The following is a 22,056-nucleotide window of genomic DNA, read 5'->3' as shown; positions in this document are numbered from 1 at the left end:
CCAAGATTCGCTTACATTCGCACATTTTTTATGCATGCACCTACATTAAACATATCATGTTTCGCTGCTTTCTTAGCGAAGCCTGGTGTTTGCGTGCCATAGAGATAGAGAGAGGGTAGTCAAGAGTCGTGCGAAATCGCTTCAACGAAGAAATATAAAGGTAGCGTCAATTATGTAAAGAGACGCACCGAAGTGTAAGTGATGCTAGTAAGACTGAGCTGCCCTTGTGGCCCTTGAAAAATTTACATTTATACGCTACAATAAATACATGCCCGTATTCCTTGCGATTCTGTATGCAGAATAATCGATTCTGCGACATTTTTTTTTATTTTTGAAGTGTGCAATGTCTAACATCCTTACGCTTTGTGATACGGAGCATATATTTTAGTCGTGTCCATGCTTTCTTGCAAGTGATTAGGTGTTAGGGAGCTCACCAAGAGGAATCTTCGACGTGAACACTCATGTTTTATATATGAATCTCTTCTCTTCGTAAGCGGATTCCCGTTCTTTGTCAATCCACTATTACGTTCGTAGAGGAATGCCTCGTGAGAATGGTGCAAACCTCACTGGTTCATTTATCCGAGCATTTCGTGAAGCATAACGCAATTATTACGTAGAACATGTTATCCGGGAAGATGGCCTTGTCGATGGGGAGTAGCTAATTGAGAAGCCATGGCCGTGCTTGATGTGATAAGTTCGTTTTGCTTAATTTATGTCTGTCATCAAGTATATGTTTTTATTAATGAAATACTTGGAGTAGGCAGAGGCATACGGCTTCCAATCTCCCCAACTGGACCAAATGTAATCCCATATTTTAACCTTCCGCACGCCGGTGAACTTGAAGGACAGAAAACGGCGCTGTCCTCACATACACGTTAAAACATTTGCGCTGGTGCAATCTCCAAACCACTCTTTTAGCTATTGCTATTAGCGAGAGCAAATTAATCGTCACTGCCGTACTTTACACTTACGCGCTGTTGATATGAGCAAATAAGATTTTCCCCGTACGTTTCTGTCGACCACCGTGACTGGTACGAATGCAGTAACCGACATAACGTTCAGATTTACGATCTCTTTAGGCACAACTTCAGAAGCTTTCCTACATTTTGTCTTTTGTACGAATGAAGCCCGACACTGATTCTTGACTGCACACTGTGCTGCTGCTCAACGGTATGACTCGCGCGTCACATCTTTTTGAGGGCTGGACGGGCACGCTTTGCAAAAAGCAGTGACGTATTTTCGACCCTCGTCAAATTGATGCCCACTTCAGCCACTGGGACATGGACGTTGTTTACACTCCGTCACATTACGTCTCAACCAAAGAATCGGCTTGCTTTGCAATGCATTGCTTGCTTTGCAATGCTTTCCTTGTGGAAAGCGACTAATAGAATGCCACGTAGCACAAAGCCGCTCGTCTTGAGCCCACTATGACAAGGTGTCGCTCGATATGGCTCGCGTAGCTTGAAACGATGTTGTTCAGCTCTATAAATAGTATCGGTGCTTTCGCCTGCGGGAATCATGTCACGGTGGGCTGCAAACGGAAAGACCGATGGCAGCTCCGAAGATGATGACGCATGGCTCATTCTTGCGCATCTGAGCAACTCGCTAATATAGTTCGTCTCTCTATTGTTACCTTAAAAAACAAAGCAAATCGTGGAATTTCATTGTCCTTGCCTTTTTAGCGTTACTACATGCAGAGGCCTTCATTGGCGATTGTAACGAAATCGATGAACCGGACTCCTTTTGCACGAGGTGCTGTAAGTACATAAAACACTCTGGATGCAGTTACTAAATAATGGGGAGAAACTACGAGGGAAGACAATAATATTAAGCCTTATAATAACGTCTTTAAATGAGAAATTGCTTTCTGGAATCGTTTGAACAATCGATACTGCCTCTTGAATGTATCGCATCGTAAGCAAAAAAGAGAAACAAAGCGAGTAGAGGAAAGGCAGCCAGGCCAACCCGACACTTAAAGCAAATTTTTAAACGTCATCAAGTGCCATTGGCTGCGTCTGTGAGTAGCCCCGCTGCGGTGATCTAGTGGCTAAGATAGTCAGCTGCTGATCCGCAGGTCACGGGGCCGAATCCCAGCTGCGGTGACTGCATTTTCGATGGAGGCGAAAATGCTGTAGGCGCTTGTGCTCAGATTTGGTGCACGTTAAAGAACCCCAGGTGATCGAAATTTCCGGAGTCCTCCACTAAACCGTTCCTCATAATAATATGGTGGTTTCGGGTCGTTAAACACCACATATTAATGAAATCATGCGTCTGTGGAGTATACATATGTAACTTGACTCCTGAAAAGAGCCGTGAAGGAGTGTTTACGCCTGCACATTGTTTCAGTTCTGATTTCAATTGTCTAGCTGCAAGTTCGAAGTCATTCCCGTGAAAAATAACACTATAAGAGAAATAGTGAAAGAAAAATCAACATAACATGTGCGTGAGTGAGCCGGTGGTTATGCGAGGAAATGTGCGGCCTGCTGCTACAGCAGTGCCCCATCAACGCAGAAGCAGCTGGTGGTGCTCTCGAGTCTCCTCAGTGCAGATCACGTAACCTTGTAAAGAAGCAAAAGGAACTTGCGGAGTACGGAATCCTTACTGCTAAACATGATTCTTAAAGGGCGGAAAATACGTGTGTCAGCGATAGCCAGGAGAGAGACTGCATTTCTCACTTCACAGAATTGACAGAAGCATGGTTTCACCAAATTTCACCTAACCTCTTCCTTTTAAGAAAAGATTATATATATATATATATATATATATATATATATATATATATATATATATATATATATATATATATATATATATATATATATATATATATATATCGATTTGATTCTTACCGCAAGCTTGCTTGCATTTCTTTATGTTCAGTACGTCAGTTCAAATTTATGCGTGTCTATTCACATTGACACCTCAAGGGTTGGGATGCTCATGCCTATTGGCATTCTTAGAAATTTTAATGTAGTACAAGCACATCTGGAAGATTAGATTTTTGTGCCACAGCCTTCAAAAGTGACGCCCTTGCTAAAACGAAAAAATTTTGGGACATACTTTTGCGGTACTACACAATTATCATTAATACTATCCAATTTGATCTAATGAATAGTAGGAGTGGTTGTTTTGGGAAGTTGAAGAGGTAAATAACTGTAATAAATGTTAACCATTACTCCAGAAACAAAGGGAAAGAATGTAAATCTTTCACGACCATGCTTGCTTAGAGAAGCAGTCTATCACAGTTCGCACGCTCTGTGGAGTAGCTTATGCGTGTAGCATATTTTTATCGAGGATCTTTTCATATTACGCCTTCTCCACAGTACTTGTAACAAAGCAGAGTATAGCTGGCTAATTAAACACCTTCAAATTGACTGCAGCGAAAATTTTAACAAGTGCGAGCATTAGAGCGATTTTTCGGGCGTGTTGGTAAGCGGATGCCGAAACCATATTGAGCGCTAGCAAACAGAAACGTAAGGGGGACGATGCATTGTTTTGTCGCGTTGTGTTGTCGTCTTCCTTCCGTCCCTATTTGCTAGCGGTCAATATGTTTTCGGGCAATAGTCACTGTGCTCCAAGAAAATAGTCCGTTATTCGCGCCATATCGAGGGTTTCATTCTCACGTGTTTGTTTCCAACTAAAAATAATCAGTGCAATTTTGTTTGCAGTTGTATCGGTGGTTTTGGCGCACATTTTGATGTCCATCGTGGCTGTGAAGCATGATGAGTGACAATATCGTTTCGTCTCGACTTTCCGAATTACAACAAGAAAATGTTATCGCAGAAAAATAAGCCACTTCGCAAATCGCATGCGAGCACTGTGATGTCCACAGATGCGCAGCTCTGCAATTATGTAAAATAAAAAAAAACAGTTGACTAATAAAACATCCACACAGACACTTCTTGCGTAGTTGTATACGTGATGCGTAAGCGTACAATTTTAATTCAGTAAACCACATCGTTACGGTGTTGCCTGAAACGCTTCCATCGTGCGGAATCGGTGCGGCGTCTTTCGTCTTATTTATACAAACATATTTTATGTTTCTGAAGATTGGTGGGCGCCGTCGATATAATGACGCGCTTGTAGGAACGTCACGGCGCGCAAGCTCCGCCCAGCCCAAAGCTCGCCACTGCCCTCTATAATCACGTGACAACTGCCATGGCAGTTGAAAAGGCGCCTCCGAGCACAGTGCGTCGGGGAGCCTCGCGCGTAACCCTGGATTGAGCTTTTATTCCACTACCACGGCACACTTGAAAAAAGCCTCTGACGTTTACATTTGTTTTGTACCACCTACCGGTACAGCCAATTCATGTATAACAAAACGGACATTTGGGCTTGGCATGTGCTCTTCTTTATGGAATACACGGATATTCATGTGCACATTCGCAATAAAAGGCCCGGACAGTCGTGTGGTTCAGATGGGTTCAGCAAGCGTGGGTGTGTCACCTAGTGGATAAGACACTCGGTTACGTCGAGACCTGGGTCCAAAATCCAGGTCTGTCAAGAAACGTTTTGATATCTTTACTGCGATGATCTTCTTTCGTAACAGAGGGACGTTCGGACGGGCAGCTTTCACATTGTGTCACCATGGAATTGATTGAAAAGCACTTTGTTTAGGCAGTATTGTTATTTCCATGATGGATCTTTTACTGCGGGACGAACATCATTACCTTATATTAGTAGGTACGTAATCGCTTTGGAGGGCATTTAATAATAGCAGGTTCTTTAGAAACGTCTGGTTGTTTGCGTTCAGTAACGTGGAGGAACTTTATTCGGTGAGAGGAGTTAGTTCAGAAGCGAATAAAATAATGTGCACTTGATGTGCGCCACTACTCAATATTGAGAGCCCAATAGCCCTTATTATTCGGGCCGCATATTTGTTTACAAAAGTCACTATGTAAAGTCGTCGAATATTCGTTTCTTTCGAACTATACTTAAAGAACAATAGTTTTGGCCCCGTACACGGAGAAAGACTCGTATATGAATGGAACACACTTCGTGTGTCAACGATTACGAGTAGACTAAAACATGTCAACAATTACGTTTTCTAGTTTATAGTTTATTGTACATGATTTCTTTTTTTTTTGTTCGCATGGTGATGGTCATTCTTAGAATTTACGGGTTGCATTTAGTGTATTGCCAAGACAAGCTTTCAACAAATGTCGCTTTTGTCATGTCAGTTTAGCGTAAACACAATCTCGCCCAAAGCTCTATGTATGGGATGCGGCAGTATGATGGATGCACGTGTTTCTGCTCGCAAAACTTGGCCCATTTTATTCGTTTCCCTATTTTGAGGGCAGGTCGGGTGGCTGGCTTGCACGGTCAGCACCGCGTTTGTAATCGAGTTTTGCTATTCCTTCTTCAATCTTTAGCCCCCGACCTTTCTCTTACAAATTCGCGACTTTATTAAAAATTTCAGTTTCAATTTTTCTCGTCTTTCTATCGCAAATATTCGATATTAGGTTCCATATTCGGATGTAATTTCCTACAAGTATTTGTGTTTCATATAATTGTAAAATTTTTTGATTATTCAGCATTGACATCCCTAACGAGGCTTAAAGTATGTTGAATAATTGAGAACTATGGATGATCTGCTCGTTTTCTGACGACACATGAAGTTTAACGTTGAAAGAAATTTTATATGAAGAATGCGAAACAATAAATCACACACTTGTGGCATTGAAAGTTCGCATGCGCGGTAAAAGGAATGCACGTAAAATAACAATGCTCAATACATTGAACACGTATCCTACACACTCGGTTGGTAATCAATAACCCCAGCTGTTTCACTCGCCTCTGTTTCAGCCACAAGTTGAGTTCTTTCGTCATAGAACAACTAGATATCTAGATTGATGCCAAGAAACGTTCTAGTGGAAAAACACTCTACCGCAACACCTCCTGCCTAAAAGAAATTCAATATTCAAAAGCAAAACAGGCGCGAAAGAAGCCAACGCAGCCCCGCATCTCAGCCTCACAGCATGCGACCTCTTACCACCGACTTGCTGCGCGTCAACATCCATGGTTATGCATTACATGTGCATTACTGAGTTTGAAACTGCAGCTCTGATAGCCCAGCTCGCATTTAACAAAGAAAGGAGCTGGCAAGCCATTTGAAGCACGATACTCGAAAGGAAAATGTTTAAAAGTTTACTCGAGCAGCTATAGACTCTTAGGGAACTTCATGACTGTATAACGTGTACACCGACAACGGCGAAAGAAGAGTACTAACGCGCTAGTTACGAATTTACTTCGGCTGGATAATTTTTTTAAAACAACCCCTTTTCATTGCTTCGGCTCAATGGGAACATAGCTAAACGTTTTTTTTTGTTTTTTTTTGGGGGGGGGGGGGCTGTCATAGACTGGCGGAAATGACACGCGGTGCAGGCCGATTTTGTAAGACTACAAAGGAGCTCTCTCGCCGATAGCGCGGGTCGGTACGGTGTGCCTCCACTTTTGTAATCCCTTGTTTAGCTCACGCCGTGTTGGCGGATGCGACATTCGTCGGCTGTTGTCCGCGCACTTGCCGCGTAACGCGTTCTCAGAGAGGAGGAAACGCGTTGTCCTTTTTTTTTTTTGAATAAAATAATCCACTATTCACGTGTGTGCCTGGGGCACTGAGTGGGGCCCTCGTACCAACGTTGCTGCTTCCGTTCGATTTCAATAGCTGCAGCATCCGTATGCGCGAGTGCGTGTTCCGTGCCGCTTGCTCGTTCCCTTTCTAGATTGTCGCCTCGCGCGTAAACACGTGAACCATCCTGTTCGGGTGGAAAATATACAGGCTGTCACGTTCTCGCTACGTTCACCCTGCTGCGCCTGCAGCCTGTACACATTAGGGTTCTTTATTTTTGGACTCTGTATACACTCAAAAGGAGGGTATGTGTAGGTTTTCTAGTGAACGCATGCGTAAAGACGCATAAACAAACAGATAAATATTTTGCAGGGCTTTATCACCGCTATACTGTTGTAACAGTCTCAGTAAGAGCGCTTCCCTGTCGTCGTGGGCTTGCGTACTCGTTCTTGCCGATGCGGACATCTTTGAAGCTATCCGAACCACATACCTTCATTAATAGTGAGCTTTAGCAGAAGAAACGCGCACCAGCGTGTCTGTTCACACAGCCCTGTAACTTCGACATGACGGCTATGTATTTGAAAAGCGACACGAAGAATAATCTGGAACACCTTTTATGGAATCCGTTCAAAACGATCGAGTGATACGGTGCAACTTTATGGACTTGAAAAAGTAAATTAACACAAGCGTACGTTGTGGTAACATTGCATCACGAACACAACAGTGTGCCAGTCCGCCCGCTGCGGAAGTTGAAGAGCGTAGAATGACCGTATCGGTGAAAATAATTGTAAGACCTGCTCTCTCTTATTCTCTCGCGAGATCTGAATTGATCCAGGTTTTTGAATTACTCTCGTGGCTCATGGGGTTTGTCCATACCCCTCAGTAATGTCCCGTACAAGGTGACTGCCGCAATAACTTTCGGGGACCTGACCAGTCACTCATGCATGTTCAACGTACGAGTTGGCATAGTGCTACACTTCGCGGGCATTCCAAATACTAGAAGTAAAAGATAGCGTAATAATTAGTCATTTAGCTCTCGAGATATATATTTATGAACGATAGCGCGCGCCGGCAGCTATGAGACTCAAAAATGACAACGAGATGTTCGGAAACAATACAAAAAATGTGTGCGACTGCCCACAGTACTGCTCGCAGAGGCGGTTGGTTTACGACGCATTTGATAAACTGTATGGATGAATTGTTTCGCAAAAAAGAACCCTTCGCATTGACAAGACATGACGTCACAGAAGGCAGTGCAAGTGCTACTGCGCTTCCTGCTCCTCAATTTGTCCATCAGATCAAGTGGCTCTGTTTCGAACGTCCTGCGTGGGTGTGCATATGTGTGCGTGGTTTCTCTCTCTCTCTCTCTCTCTCTCTCTCTCTCTCTCTATATATATATATATATATATATATATATATATATATATATATATATATATATATATATATAGAGAGAGAGAGAGAGAGAGAGAGAGAGAGAGATCTATATATATATAGATGTCCACTGCAGGACAAAGGCCTCTCCCTTGTTCCGCCAGTTAACTCAGTCCTGTGCTTGCTGCTGCCAATTTATACCAGCAAACTACTTAATCTCCTTTTTCTTCGTTCAGCAAACTGGGAGCGCAGAGAAAACACAAAGGACGAAGCGAGGAACCACACAACACGAGCGCTCAACTAACAACTGATTTATTTTCCACATCGGAAGGACATATATAAACACAAAATGCGCATGTCAAAAAAAGATTATGACGAAATCAAGGGCAGCATGCGAAGCGTGTAATCAAGGCACATGTCTAAGGGTTATCTAGGTAGCTGAATTCACAGTCAAGTAGTGAGAGGGAAGGATGACTTATACATTGGTCCGTATTCCTGGAAATGTGATAGGCTTCAGAAATTTCGCGCGTAGTTTGATGAGGATGCTGGAACAGAACAATTGTATTCTCAAACAGAGGTTGGCACTTGCACGAAACGCAATGTGACGCTAAATGGGAGTAAGGTGTACTTTTCAACGAGCTTCTGTGTTCCCTGAGACGCACGTTCACACATCGGCCGGTCTGGCCAATGTGAACGTGCGTCTCAGGGAACACAGAAGCTCGTTGAAAAGTACACCTTACTCCCATTTAGCGTCACATTGCGTTTCGTGCAAGTGCCAACCTCTGTTTGAGAATACAATTGTTCTGTTCCGGCATCCTCATCAAACTACGCGCGAAATTTCTGAAGCCTATCACATTTCCAGGAATACGGACCAATGTATAAGTCATCCTTCCCTCTCACTACTTGACTGTGAATTCAGCTACCTAGATAACCCTTAGACATGTGCCTTGATTACACGCTTCGCATGCTGCCCTTGATTTCGTCATAATCTTTTTTTGACATGCGCATTTTGTGTTTATATATGTCCTTCCGATGTGGAAAATAAATCAGTTGTTAGTTGAGCGCTCGTGTTGTGTGGTTCCTCGCTTCGTCCTTTGTGTTTTCTCTGCGCTCCCAGTTCGCTGAACGAAGAAAATGAATTACCAACTGGCCCACATTTTGATCCTTTTGCTACTTAATCTCATCTGCCCACCTAACCTTCTGTCTCCCCTTAACTTTCTTGCCTTCTCTGGGAATCCAGTTAGTTACCCTTAACGACCAGCGGTTATGCTGTCTACGCGCTACATGCCCGGCCCATGTCCATTTCCTCTTCTTGATTTCAACTACTATGTCCTTTACTCCCGTTTGTTCCCGAATCCACTCTGCTCTATTCTTGTCTCTTAAGGTTAGACCTACCATTTTTGTTTACCATTGCTCGCTGCGTCGTCCTCGATTTAAGATGAACCCTTTTTGTAAGTCTCCATGTTTCTGCTTCGTATATAGCTAAATACCGGCAAGATACAGCTGTTATATACCTTTCTCTTGAGGGATAGTGGCAATCTACCTGTCTTAATTTGAGAGTGTTTGCCAAATGTGCTCCACCCCATTTTTATCCTTCTAGTTACTTTAATCTCGTGGTTCGGCTCCGCGGTTATTACCTGCCCTAAGTAGACATGACCTTTTACAACTTGAAGTGGACTATTACTTATCTCAAAGCACTGCTCTCTTCTAAGGCTGTTGTACATTACTTTCGTTTTCTGCAGATTAATTTTATTACCCACCTTTCTGCTCTCCTTCTCTAACCCCGTAATCATGAGTTGCATTTCGTACCCTGAGTTACTCACCAATGCAGTGTCATCGGCAAAGCACAGGTTACTAATGTACTCTCCATTAATTCTTATCCCTAACTGTTCCAATTCTAGGCCTCTGAAAACCTCGTGTAAGCACGCGGTAAATAGCATTGGGGGGGTTGTGTCCCCCTGCCTTACACCCTTCTTGATTAGTATTCTGTTGCTTTCTTTAGGAAGCAATATGGTAGCAGTTGATCCCCTGTAGAATTTTTCCAAGATGTTTATGTATGCTTCATCGACGCCCTGATTCCGCAGTGTCTGCATGATTGGTGATATTTCTACTGAATCAAACGCCTTCTCGTAATCTATGAAGGCTATGTATAGTGGTTGGTTATATTCTGAGCATTTTTCTATTACCTGATGGATAGTATGAATGTGATCGATTGTTCAATAGCCTGTTCGAAATCCTGCTTGTTCCTTTGGTTGATTGAATTTTAATGTTTTCTTAACTCTGTTAGCAATTACCTTTGTAAATAGCTTGTATACTACAGAGAGCAAGCTGATCGGACTGTAATTCTTCAAGTCCTTGTCATCTCTTTTCTTATGTATTAAGATGATGTTAGCGTTCTTGCAAGACTCTGGTACTCTTCCCGTCTGGAGACACCTCGTAAACAGGGTGGCTAGTTTTTCTAACACAATCTGTCCTCCATCTTTCAGCAGATATGATGTTACCTGATCCTCACCAGCAGCTTTGCCTTTTTGCATGCTCTCCAAGGCTTTTCTGACTTATTCTATCATTACTGGTGGGGTGTCATCTGGGTTACTGCTAGATTTTATAGTATTAAGTTCGTGGTTGTCCCGGCTACTGTACATATCTCTGTAAAACTCCTCCGCTTTTTTAACTATCCTATCCATATTGGTAGTTATTTTGCCTTCTTTGTCCCTTAGTGCATACATCCGACTTTGTCCTACCTCAAGCTTCCTCTTCACTGCTTTGACGCTTCCTCCGTTTTTCAGAGCGTGTTCAATTCTCTCCATGTTATCCTTTCTTACATCGGATACCTTACGCTTATTAATCAACTTCGAAAGCTCTGACAGTTCTATTTTGTCTGTTGTACTTGAGACTTTCATGCTTTGATGCTTCTAAATGAGATTCTTTGTTTCCTGGGAAAGCTTACCAGTGTCCTGTCTAACTATCCTGCCTCCAACTTCCACTGCACACTCCGTAATTATACTCGTCAGATGATCATTCTTTGTACTGACGCTAAGGTTGGTAACCTCAATAAAAGCCGAGTACCTGTTCTGAAGTGAGACTCTGAATTCCTGTACTTTCCCTCTCAGTGCTAGTCCATTGATTTACTTCTTGTGTATCAGTTTCTGTCGTTCCTTCTTCAAGTCTAGGCAAATTCGAGACCGTACCATTCTATATATATATATATATATATATATATATATATATATATATATATATATATATATATATATATATATATATATATATATATATATATATATATATATATATATATATATATATATATATATATATATATATTGATTGTGTGTGCGTGCTCACAGTGTAGTATTTTTTTATTTATTCATTCATGTACCCTAAAGGCCCGAGGGCATTACATAGTTGGGGGGGGGGGGGTAATAGTATACATATATAGAAACTAACAGGAACAATAAAGTAATAAAATGTATGAAAAAGTAAATAACAACGTATAAATAATGTACAAAATCGCAGAAAATCAATTATGAATACAAAAGTACACTAAAAAGGAAGGCGTATCAAAAGAACAAGCGAGGCTGAACATTTATATGCTAAACAATGCTGATCATAGTCAAATAAGCGAGTTATACAGCGTGCTAAATAGCCGTTACAAAAGCACATGTACATCTGGGTCGGTTGTATTAGGTCATTCAAACACCAAGATGAAGCTTTAATTTGTGAGTGAATTCTTCGTGGTTTTTTATACAGACAATATCGTTGGGAAGTTGATTCCAGTGATTAACAGCAAGAAGTAATGGTGAATGTAAAAACAGGTTTGTTCGGGCAAATAAAGGTTATAATTTGAATTTGTGGTCCAGACGAGCAAATATTCTATGAGCAGGTTTAATAAGTGCAGACAGTTGTGAATGGTTATGGTAGAGATTGTGAAAAAGAGACAGAAGGGAGAACAGTCTGCGTGATTGTAGAGACGGCAAGTTTAGAGACTTTTTAATCTCATTTATGCTAGAAGTTCGAGAGTATATCTTTGTTATGAACCGGGCACTTTTGTTTTGAAGAGACTTTATTTTATTTATGAGGTAAACCTGGTGAGGGTTTCATATTTGGGAAGCATAGTCAAGCTTAGAGTGGACTAGTGTATTGTAAGTTAAAAGTTTGGTATCAGAATTGGCGAAATATAAGTTACGTCTGATGAATCCCAGTGTCTTATAAGCGTTGCTAGTGACAGTGTCAATGTGCAAGTTCCATGATAGGCCACTCGTTAAGTGAACTCCCAAATACTTAAAATTGAGAACATTTTCAACTTGTTTCTCATTCAATGTGTAGTGATTAGTGATTGGTGTCTGTTTTGTAGTAAATGAAAGGACCTTTGTTTTGCTCACGTTGACTTCCATCTGCCAGTCTTGGCACCACTTACCTAATATGTTAAGATTGTTCTGCAAATTATAAGCATCTTCACAGCTAACCACCTTTCTATATATCACGCAGTCATCGGCGAACAACCTTACCGTGGAAGTCATAGAAGTAGCTATATCATTAATGTAAATTAGAAACAGAATCAACCCCAGTACAGATCCTTGAGGCACTCCCGATTTGACGTGTGCTAAAGGGGAGTGTTTGTCGTTGACTACAACGGATTGGTATCGGTTAGTTAGGAATTCCGATATTCAATTAAAAACGTGGGTGTTTAAGTTCAGAATGGTAAGCTTTTTCATTAGTCTGGCGTGAGAGACTTTATCGAATGCTTTTTATAACTCTACAAAAACAGCATAGATCTGGCATCGGTCATGCAAAGCAATATGAATGTCTGTAATTAACTCAAATAATTGTGTCTCGCAAGATCGACCACGCAGGAAGCCTTGTTGGTTGTCAAAAAAGAAATTGTTTTCCGCTAAGTAATTCATGACTGCCGATGAAATGATGTGTTCAAGCAGTTTGCTGCCAATATTAGTTAGGGAGATTGGCCTGTAGTTAGTTGGGCTAAAACGGTCTCCAGATTTACATATAGGTATTACGCGGGCTAGCTTCAAGTCATCGGGTACACAGCCTGTATCGAGGGACTGTTGGAAAACGGCACTCAACAAAGGACATAATTCTAGCTTTACCATCTTAAGCATTTTCGGGCATATCTCGTCAGTACCTGGTGCAGAATTTGCAGAAAGGCGATCAATGGCTGCTGCGATGCCTCGCAGAGTGATTAGGACATCTTGCATGCAGGAAGTTAAAGGAATAGCAGGTAGGTTAGGTGGCATTGGACTTTCATTCGTAAACACAGAGCTAAAGAAGTTACCAAATCCTGTCGCGGCGTCTGCCATAGAAAGGAGTTTTCCGTCTTTCGCTATTGATATTATGGCCTTGGAATCGTAACATGGACTCACAACCTTCCAAAATTTTTTACTGTTGCTTTTTAACATATTTGAAATATCATAGTTATAAAATTTGTCTTTTGCTGTTTCGATTTTCGTTTTACATATCTGCGCGTGTTCACGATAACGCTTCCAGTCGTCCTCAGATGCTGTCAATTTCGCTCGTGAGTAAAATCGTTTTTTTGAATACAGTGTTTTACGTGAGTCGTGAACCATGTGCTTTGTGTAGATGCGGCTATGGTGACTTTTGGATGGTATTTTCCTCTTAATGAGATAAGTTCGTCCCGGATAAGTGTCCAGTTTTTGTTTGCATCGCGGCCACCAATCGTGTTTAAAAAATCAATAGAAAAAGAAGAGAGTTGGCATGATATCGCGTCAATATTTGCTCGTGCGTAGTCGAAGATAGTTTTCTTTCTATCACGTGTTTTTTCTCGGAATGTTTCAAATTCACAATGCAAGATTTTGTGATCGCTGACGCCTTCTAACACATTAACACACGTCTTGCTTGGATCAGTAATGAGCACGAGATCTAAAATCGATTCGCCGCGTGTGGGTACGCAAACCATTTGACTTAAGCTAAACAAAGAAAGTACATCAAGCAAATCCTGACACTCACGTTTTCTTGTGCCACCGAGAGCCACGCATGCCTTCCAGTCAATATTAGGATAATTAAAATCACCAGCTAATACAATTGGTGACAGTGGGAATTGGTTCTTTTGTATTAAGGGACTCGTTTGGGCACTCTGGGAAGTCGTCTATTGAATCTGGCGCACGGTAGCAGACTCCAATAGCCCAAGTTACAGCTGCAAAGGGGCGGAGTGCAACCCACAGAATTTCGAGGCACGTGTCAGTTACAATGACACGCGCGTCCATATTTTTCCGTATAGCGATTAATACCCCACCACCACGTGAGGCCGATCTATCTTTCCTAAATATTGTGAAGTTTTTAGACATAGACAGCTCACTATCTGACACATTACCAGACAACCATTTTTCCGTTCCTAGAACGATATCAGCAGAACACATCTCGAGGAAAGCACATAGATGGTCCTGCTTGTGGAATAGACTCCTGAAGCTCGATACTAAGATTGATAAAGGTCTACCCGAGCTTTGTAGTCTAAGTCAGTGCGTTGTATCACGTCTATCAGACTTTGGTAGAGCACGAACCTGATTGCTCGATGAATCAACGCAGTACATGGTTTTGTTTAGAACAAGCTTATTGAATAGCAGTTTATACCTGTCTTGAGATTTCTTATTTTCTCGTGCGAAATCCCTGAGTTTCTTTCTGATTTGCTGTACCCTGGGCGAAAAATCTTCCTCGATCTATACACGCTGCTCTAGATGTTTAAGCTTGAAAGCGTTTGTGAGGATGTTGGTCTTATCTTTAAATTTCAAGAACCTTACCATGATAGGACGAACGCGGTCCTCTTTTCGTTCACCCAACCTGTGGGCACGCTCAATTTCTCCTGCTGGTAAGCCCAAATTCTCGATTACAATTTCTTTGACGAGCACTTCAGTGTCTTTCCATGTTTCCGAAGAGGCCTCGGGAATACCTTTGAAAATCAAATTATTGTGGCGCATTCAGTTGTTAAGTTCATCAGCAGCCATGTTACACTGCTCTGTTTGTTTCGATTCTATACTCTGTAACTTATCTTGAGAATCCTTTAGTAGTAGTCCCATATCGTCAATTGATCTACGAAGGTCTGCCATGGTATCCAGCTTTTCTTCAAGTTCGGAGAGACGCCGTTTTATCTCAGTGACACTCAATTGAATGTCTTTTACTTTCGCTGTCATATCTTTGTGAAATTTTTCACTTGAAGCCATTAATTCCTTTACTGCTGTGAGGAGTTGGTCAAGCTTATCTGGTCCCGGGTTTGTTTCCATGTCTCCAGAACAAAGTAGCAAGTGTGCAAGGCAAAAAAATACTCATCATCTTAACCTGCGCATACAAATGCTTGTGATCATCATCATCGTGCTCTCTTGCCGCGTGTGTGTTACAACGATGGTTTCGTCGTACCTGACGTCATCTAAGGGGTGGAGCGTGCTTTGACTCCCACGTCTTCATGCTCAACTTGTCACCCCTCGAGCTCCGGTTTGGTCGACGGCTGTGCTTGCCAGCAACAGTGATGGCGCAAAACGATGCATGCCCTGCCGCCTTTATTGCACCCGCTCAGCCTGCTGAGCCTCACTATACCTTCAGTACCTCGCAGTTAAACCATACAGTGCCTTCTGGCTTTCGTGGTGAGGACGTAGAAAAATCTATGGACAGTTACTACAGCACCAGTGCTTGCGATTCCTGGGATGAGACGCACAAGCTGAGCTATGTTCTATTTTACCTCAACGATGTCGCTAAGACGTGGTACTGTAACCCCAAATGTGACTTTGCTGATTCGTCAGCGTTCACGGTGCAGCTGCGTCAGATATTCGGCACGTCTGCAGGATGCTCTGAGGTAGCGAAGCAGAAGCTCGCCACCCGCATCCAGAGGCCCGACGAATCGTATACATCCTACCTTGAAGACGTTTCGGCTATCTGCTGCCGTGCCTATATAGTGACATGCCTTAGGCCGATCGTATTCGTCACGTACTGAAAAGCATCAACTCCGTCGCCTTCAATGTTCTTGTCATGCAGAGCCTGGCTTCAGTTCAGAACATTATTACCACCTGCCAGCGGTTGAACTCACACTATTTAATGCACCTCCACATGGCTCTTGTGACACTCGACTTTCTAACAAGCACGAACTGCGTGCTCTCATTCGCACCATAGTTAGAAAGGAACTTCACAGCCTTGTTACTGCCAGCACAGTTATACTTCATCTTTCCGCTCTCTACCTCCTAACCTGCTGAAAATTATCAAGGATGAATTTGCGTCGATGACGAGCGTCGCACGTGGCCCGTCTCGTGCGGCCTTACATGCACCTTCTTATGCTGAAGTCGTCTCACGACTTCCAGTACCAACCCCACCTTGCCTGTGGACGTTGTATACGACCATGTGGCCGCAATGGTAGCCGAGGCATCAACACAACCACACTTTCTTGCCTGGTGCCCTACGTCTGGTATACTACTGTGACATGTGAGGGCATATCTGCCGCTTTTGCCGCCGGCGTCAGCAAAGTGAACGATGAGGTTATTTTTCGTACGCAAGTGACCATGCTGTGAGGTCCAGCCCATACGTTCCAGGACCCTACATTCCCTCGTCACGACACTCGCCTTCACATGCTTTGTCTTGGTAACCCTCGTTCTCCCCGCTAGCCCCGCCGTCGTTCACCGTCGCCCTCCTGCCATAGTTCTTCGCCTTTAGATTCTCACCCGATTCCCTTCGACAGCCACCCAGAAAACTAGAAGCTGCAGTTTCTGGTGGAGAAACTGCTCGTGGTCGAAATGTCAGAATTCCTCCAGCGCGCCCTCCACACTTGCTGACTGTTTGTGTATAAGGTATTTCGCTTGATGCCCTTGTGAACACTGGAGCCGTCATTTCGGTCATTATCCAATAACTATATCACCGTCTACGAAAAGTGCAAACTTCGTATGTTGGTCCGGTGTTATGTGGGGCTAATTACAATCCAATTTACCCTATTGTACAGTGCACTGTTCGTGTTCTGATCTATGGAATTCGCCACCATATACAACTTGCTAAGCCGTCTTCGTGTGCTCCTTCGATTATATTGGGCTGGGACTTCCTGTCGGCTGCTTCCGCTGTCATTTCGTGTGCTCCACCAATTGTTTTGATTACGGGCACTGAGCATTCTAGTGTTTACGATTTATCGTCGCCTCACCTTGCGCAGCTGCAGACTTCGTACTGCATCGAGCCCAAGAGCGTCTTTTCACAATTAAGTCAAGCCGTACTACCGACGGTGACGTAGTGGTTATCCCTGATCAGTGCTGCAATTTCCAAGGAATTGCCATTGCCTGTTGTTTAGGCAGAAGCAAAAAGGTGGTCATGCCAGTCGCACTGCCCACAGCACAACAAAGCCACAACTACTGCCAGGAGTGTCCACTGTTGCCAGCCTTATCTACACAGCACTTATATGAGTCGTCACTGTAACGTTTTTCTAGTCAGTCACAAGTGTACGCCCTCAGGAGGCTCATCTAATGCACTCAAAGTCACTTTTAGTCCAGATCTGACTCCAACCCAAAGTCATGAAGAACTGCCATTTTGACGAAACACCAAACTCGTTTTGACGTTTGCTCGGATGACTTGGGTCAAACTATGGCGGCTTCTCATCGCATCGACACAGGCAGGTCTCGTATAATTCCTCGTTGCCCTTACCGTGTGCAGTCGTAAGAACGCAAGGCTATCAAGTATCAAGAAAAAAGTCAATGACATGCTCTCACGCAACGTTATTAGGCCTTCAGAAAGCTGTAGTCTTGTCGTGTTGTGCTAGTTAAAAAAAAGGACGGATCAGTGCGCTTTCGCGTTGCTTACAGGGCTCTAAACAAAATTTTCCGGTAGGATGTATATCCAATGCTTCGGATTGACGATGCCCTTGACACCTTACAGGGTGCAGAACACTTTTCAAGCCTCGACCTACGATCTGGCTATTGACAGATCCCGATAAATGAGTGCGATAAAAAGAAGACAGCGTTTCCTACTCCTGATGGCCTCTTCGAATTCAATGTGATGCATTTTGTGCTCTGCAATGCCCAGCCACATTTGAGCGAATGATCGATTCCATACTGCTGGGCCTAAAATGAAAGACTTGTCTTTGTCACCTGAACGCCATCGTGATTTTTTCATCCAGCTTCTCGCAACACCTAGAACGCCTAGACGACGTACTCACATGTCTATCCAAAAACGGTATCCTGCTAAATACCAAGAGCTGTCGGTTTGCGAGCCGCAGCATCAAAGTGTTAGGTCATGTTGTCCGCAAGCTTGGCATTGAACCTGATCCCGACAAGGTGGCCGCTGTGTTTCTAAACCCACCACACTAAAAGAACTTCAAAGCTTTCTTGGCTTAGCATCTTACTTTCGCTGGTTCGTCCGTGATTTCTCCACTATCTCAGCTCTTCTTCATCAACTCCTGGCCACAAGTGCATCATTTGTTTGGACAGACGACTGAGAAGCTGCTTTCCAGACTCTGAAGTGTGGCCTCACGTCAGGGCCAGTTCTTCGCCATTTTGATCCCACAGCCCCTTCTACTCTCTTACACACTGAGGCAAGTGGGCCTGAAATTGGCGCTGTTCTGTTGCAGCGTGACCAGGATTTGCAAGAGCAAGTTGTGACTTATGCGAGCCGTACTCTCTCTCCTGCGGAACGAAATTACAACATCACTGAACAAGAATGTGTGGATATCGTGTGGTCCGTGCAAACGTCGCCCATGTGTCTCGCCTGCAGCCCGATTTCCGGCGCTCGTACCCTTACTGAACGGACGTCTTGCTGACCGCTTTCGTGAAGGGAAGGGGGGAGGATAGTGTGAGCGCTGACTGTGTATTTCATCATCTTCACCTGTGTATACAATTTATCATAATCATAATGATCGTGCTCCCCTGCGGCGTGCTCGGTTGCTGGCTCACGCGTCTGTTTTCGAAATATAACGATCGTTCTGTCGTACTTGGCGATAGCACTCGTACCTGGTTAACTTCGCTGCGTTTCCTTTTAATCTATTTCTCTCTCTCTTTTCTTCTATGCCGTGTTCCTTCAGTGCTGATGTTCATACGTTTCCGCTATGGCCTATACTGATAGTAATTATATTTATCTTCTGATTAACCTCCCTGCCTTCCTCAGATAATTTATCTCTTTCTTTCTTATGTACTGCGTTCGTGAATGCAAGAATTCGGCGCTGTTTGTGTGCCACCCCGGCGGGCATGCATCCGCCGCGCACATTTGCCAGCCCGAATGAAGCTCTTTTTCGACGTGGCATGGCGTAAAAATGCTGCTCCGGTTTATGTGAACGTTATCAGCAGGAGATAGCCAAGTCGTGCTCATTTCGTGCCGAGTGAACGACATGGAGGGCAAGTGGTGTTTATGTAGACGTGGTCTGAAGAATTTCGGGAATGCGATACACCTGAAGGCCTGGCAGCAAATTCGAACATTTTGAACAGAGTCGCTTCGTAAAGCGGCATCGCTAATATAGTATGAATATACTATAATATATTTGAATATACTCCTGTCGTTGTCTACCCTCTTCATTTTGATGTCTGTTCCGCTGATATTTTTAATTTGGAAGAACAAATTACATCCCTATTTCACATCGTCATTTTGCAACTGCAGTGCATATAGAGGTGAACAGCGGATTTTTTTTTCATGTTTGCAATATTTTGGTTTAGCGCCGGCTTCTTTGGTCTACGGCTAATAATTTCATAACCAAAAATTATAGCACAATAATCCGGCTTACTCTACACCTTGAGAAAATTAAGAGAATGTTTCACTCTTTTCTGTGAGTCCTGATTTGCCGCGTAAATGACTCTCTTTAAATGAATACGTTAACTCTCTCGTGGGCACCACGAGTAGTATGGTCCCCAAAGAGAGTTCACGTGGCAAATTAGTAACTCATTTACGTGGCAAATCAAAACGTGCAAAAAATGAATCAAAGTAATCTATTATCTTCTTAGAGTGCACTTATTCTAGTTATCTGTTTCAAATCGTGGTAAGATAATTTAACCCTTCCGTGAAGGGTCCTACGTAGTCTTTTGAGGGCTGGCAAAAAAGGATCGATTTCGAGCAATGAAACATTGTTAAATTCAGCACGGTTTTTGTTCAAACCTATGTCTCCCAATACCATGATAGATCCTTCCGAGACTTGCGCATATATGTCGAGAAACGTCAAATTGAACTTTGTGTGTGTTTTCTTAACCACTTTTATAGCTAAAGTGAGGCAACTTCGAAAAATCTTGTGTGTTTCGTCAGAAGCTGAGGGATTTTCTTGTGTCCCAGCAGAGCGATTTGGTTTTTGTGGTGCAATCAGTGTTGTGGAATGAGCACCTCAATTCCATTTAGATTCCATCCCGGGCAAATGCAACTTGTCGTAATTCTATTCTTTTGAATCCCTCGGAATGAAAAACTTAGCCTTTTCCCACTCCGGGAATGACCACACAGGTCGATTTCATTCCTACAATTCCTCAACGTAGAAAAAGCATATCTCTTCGGCTTCATCGAGCTAAGAATGACTAATAACATAAGTCTGGGGTAATCAGAAGCACAAGAACTGTAAATCTATGTGAAACACGTGAGCACGGTCGAGGTATAGTAGCTTGGTGACTCATCTCGGGCAGAACAACCACACTACCAGTTCCTATAGGGGTAGTTCTCCCGCTACCTATAGTATTTGCATGGTAAGCACAATCTTTAAATAGTTAGTAAACAGTTGGAAATGCATACATTTACTTGTTTAGAGTCTATTTTGCCGCCTTCGCAGCATATTTTATTGCGATAGCCATGGTATGGACAATCTCGGTTGGATTTTGCCGCCGGCGTCGGCATCGCCGTCACTCACCGTATATGTATACGTATCTATATAAGTGAAACGCTAGAGAAAAATATAATTCATAAAAAGACTCCGGCACGCAGAATCTAAAGTGGGGCATTTGAAGCGTGAGTGTGAGGCATTCACAACTGAGCCACGAAGTACCTCCTTCAACGTTCAAACGGTAAGCTACTTATATCTCCCACTTACCGCTCGTGACGGGCATCTCGGGGAACGATCGTGTTTTTAGCATTACCAGCAAGATGGCGCAATGAGTGCGCGTCGCCACATCGTCACAACGCGGTGGCGCGTGCTCTCATCGCCCACGCGTACTTTAACCCGCGGAGAGGAAGCAGGGTGGATGCTAGCGTGCGCGCTTATCTCGCGGCGGGACAATCGTACGCCTTGGCTCGCCTTGGGCTTTCACCGGAATGATTCTGTTAGAGTTACTGGGCGCACAAAGGTCACCGCAAATGTTGCACAGCCTCCGTTTGCGAAAAGGGCGCGCTTTTCAGGCACAGCGAAGTAACAACTGAGACGTTTATTCGCGTTCATCTGTACCGGTGAGTACGTTTCGTGCGTCAATTGTACGTGAGAAACGTGGGACAGGTTTCGATCTGCTTGCCATTCTGCGCGTGACGTTGTAGTTATTTGCTAACGCATTCATTGCTTCGCCTTTGTGGCAAAACTGGAACTTTTTTTTACTAGAGCCAGCAGCTAGCAAAGCTTGAAACTTTTGCGTTCCTAACCAGGAATGCATTTTTTGGACTTTTTAAAGTAGGTATTTTTTGGACTTTTTCAAGTAGGTAACTACTAAGCCACATACGTTGCCTGATCTCTCGTAAACAGCTCCGTATGTCTTGCAATAATCGTGACACTCTTGAGATAAATTTAGACCAATCTTAATTTTGTCGATTACTTTGCAATAAAACTTTCGTGCTAAATGACGACACACACACACACACACACACACACACACACATATATATATATATATATATATATATATATATATATATATATATATATATATATATATATATATATATATATATATATATATATATATATATATATATATATATATATATATGTATGGACGGGTAGACGATGATGTGTACAAAACGTCCATAATTTTATAAATTTTATGACTGCTAATCAGTACACAGTGTGCTATTTCAAAGTAGGAGCATAAATAGCCTTCAAACGTCGGCTACAGTATACAATACCGGCTAAGTCTTGATATCCTTTGTGCGCGTTTGCGTGCGTGTCCTAGCTCGTATGCGATTCGTTCATGCCTTTATGTGTGTTGCTGTAATGCGTGCTTTTCATGATAATTACCTGAAGT

General features: G+C 43.0%; 1 protein-coding gene across 8 annotated transcripts in view; it reads left to right on the top strand.

The window, feature by feature from the left end:
- Positions 1 to 22,056, top strand: part of LOC119177204 (dipeptidyl peptidase 4) — a 522,011-nt gene that overhangs the window by 268,606 nt on the left and 231,349 nt on the right. The gene's annotated exons all lie outside the window — the stretch shown is intronic.

The sequence above is a fragment of the Rhipicephalus microplus genome, chromosome X (assembly GCF_043290135.1).
Source record: "Rhipicephalus microplus isolate Deutch F79 chromosome X, USDA_Rmic, whole genome shotgun sequence".
NCBI lineage: Eukaryota > Metazoa > Arthropoda > Arachnida > Ixodida > Ixodidae > Rhipicephalus > Rhipicephalus microplus.
The sequence above is the reverse complement of the archived record's forward strand: the minus strand, read 5'-3'. Positions and strand labels throughout refer to the sequence as shown.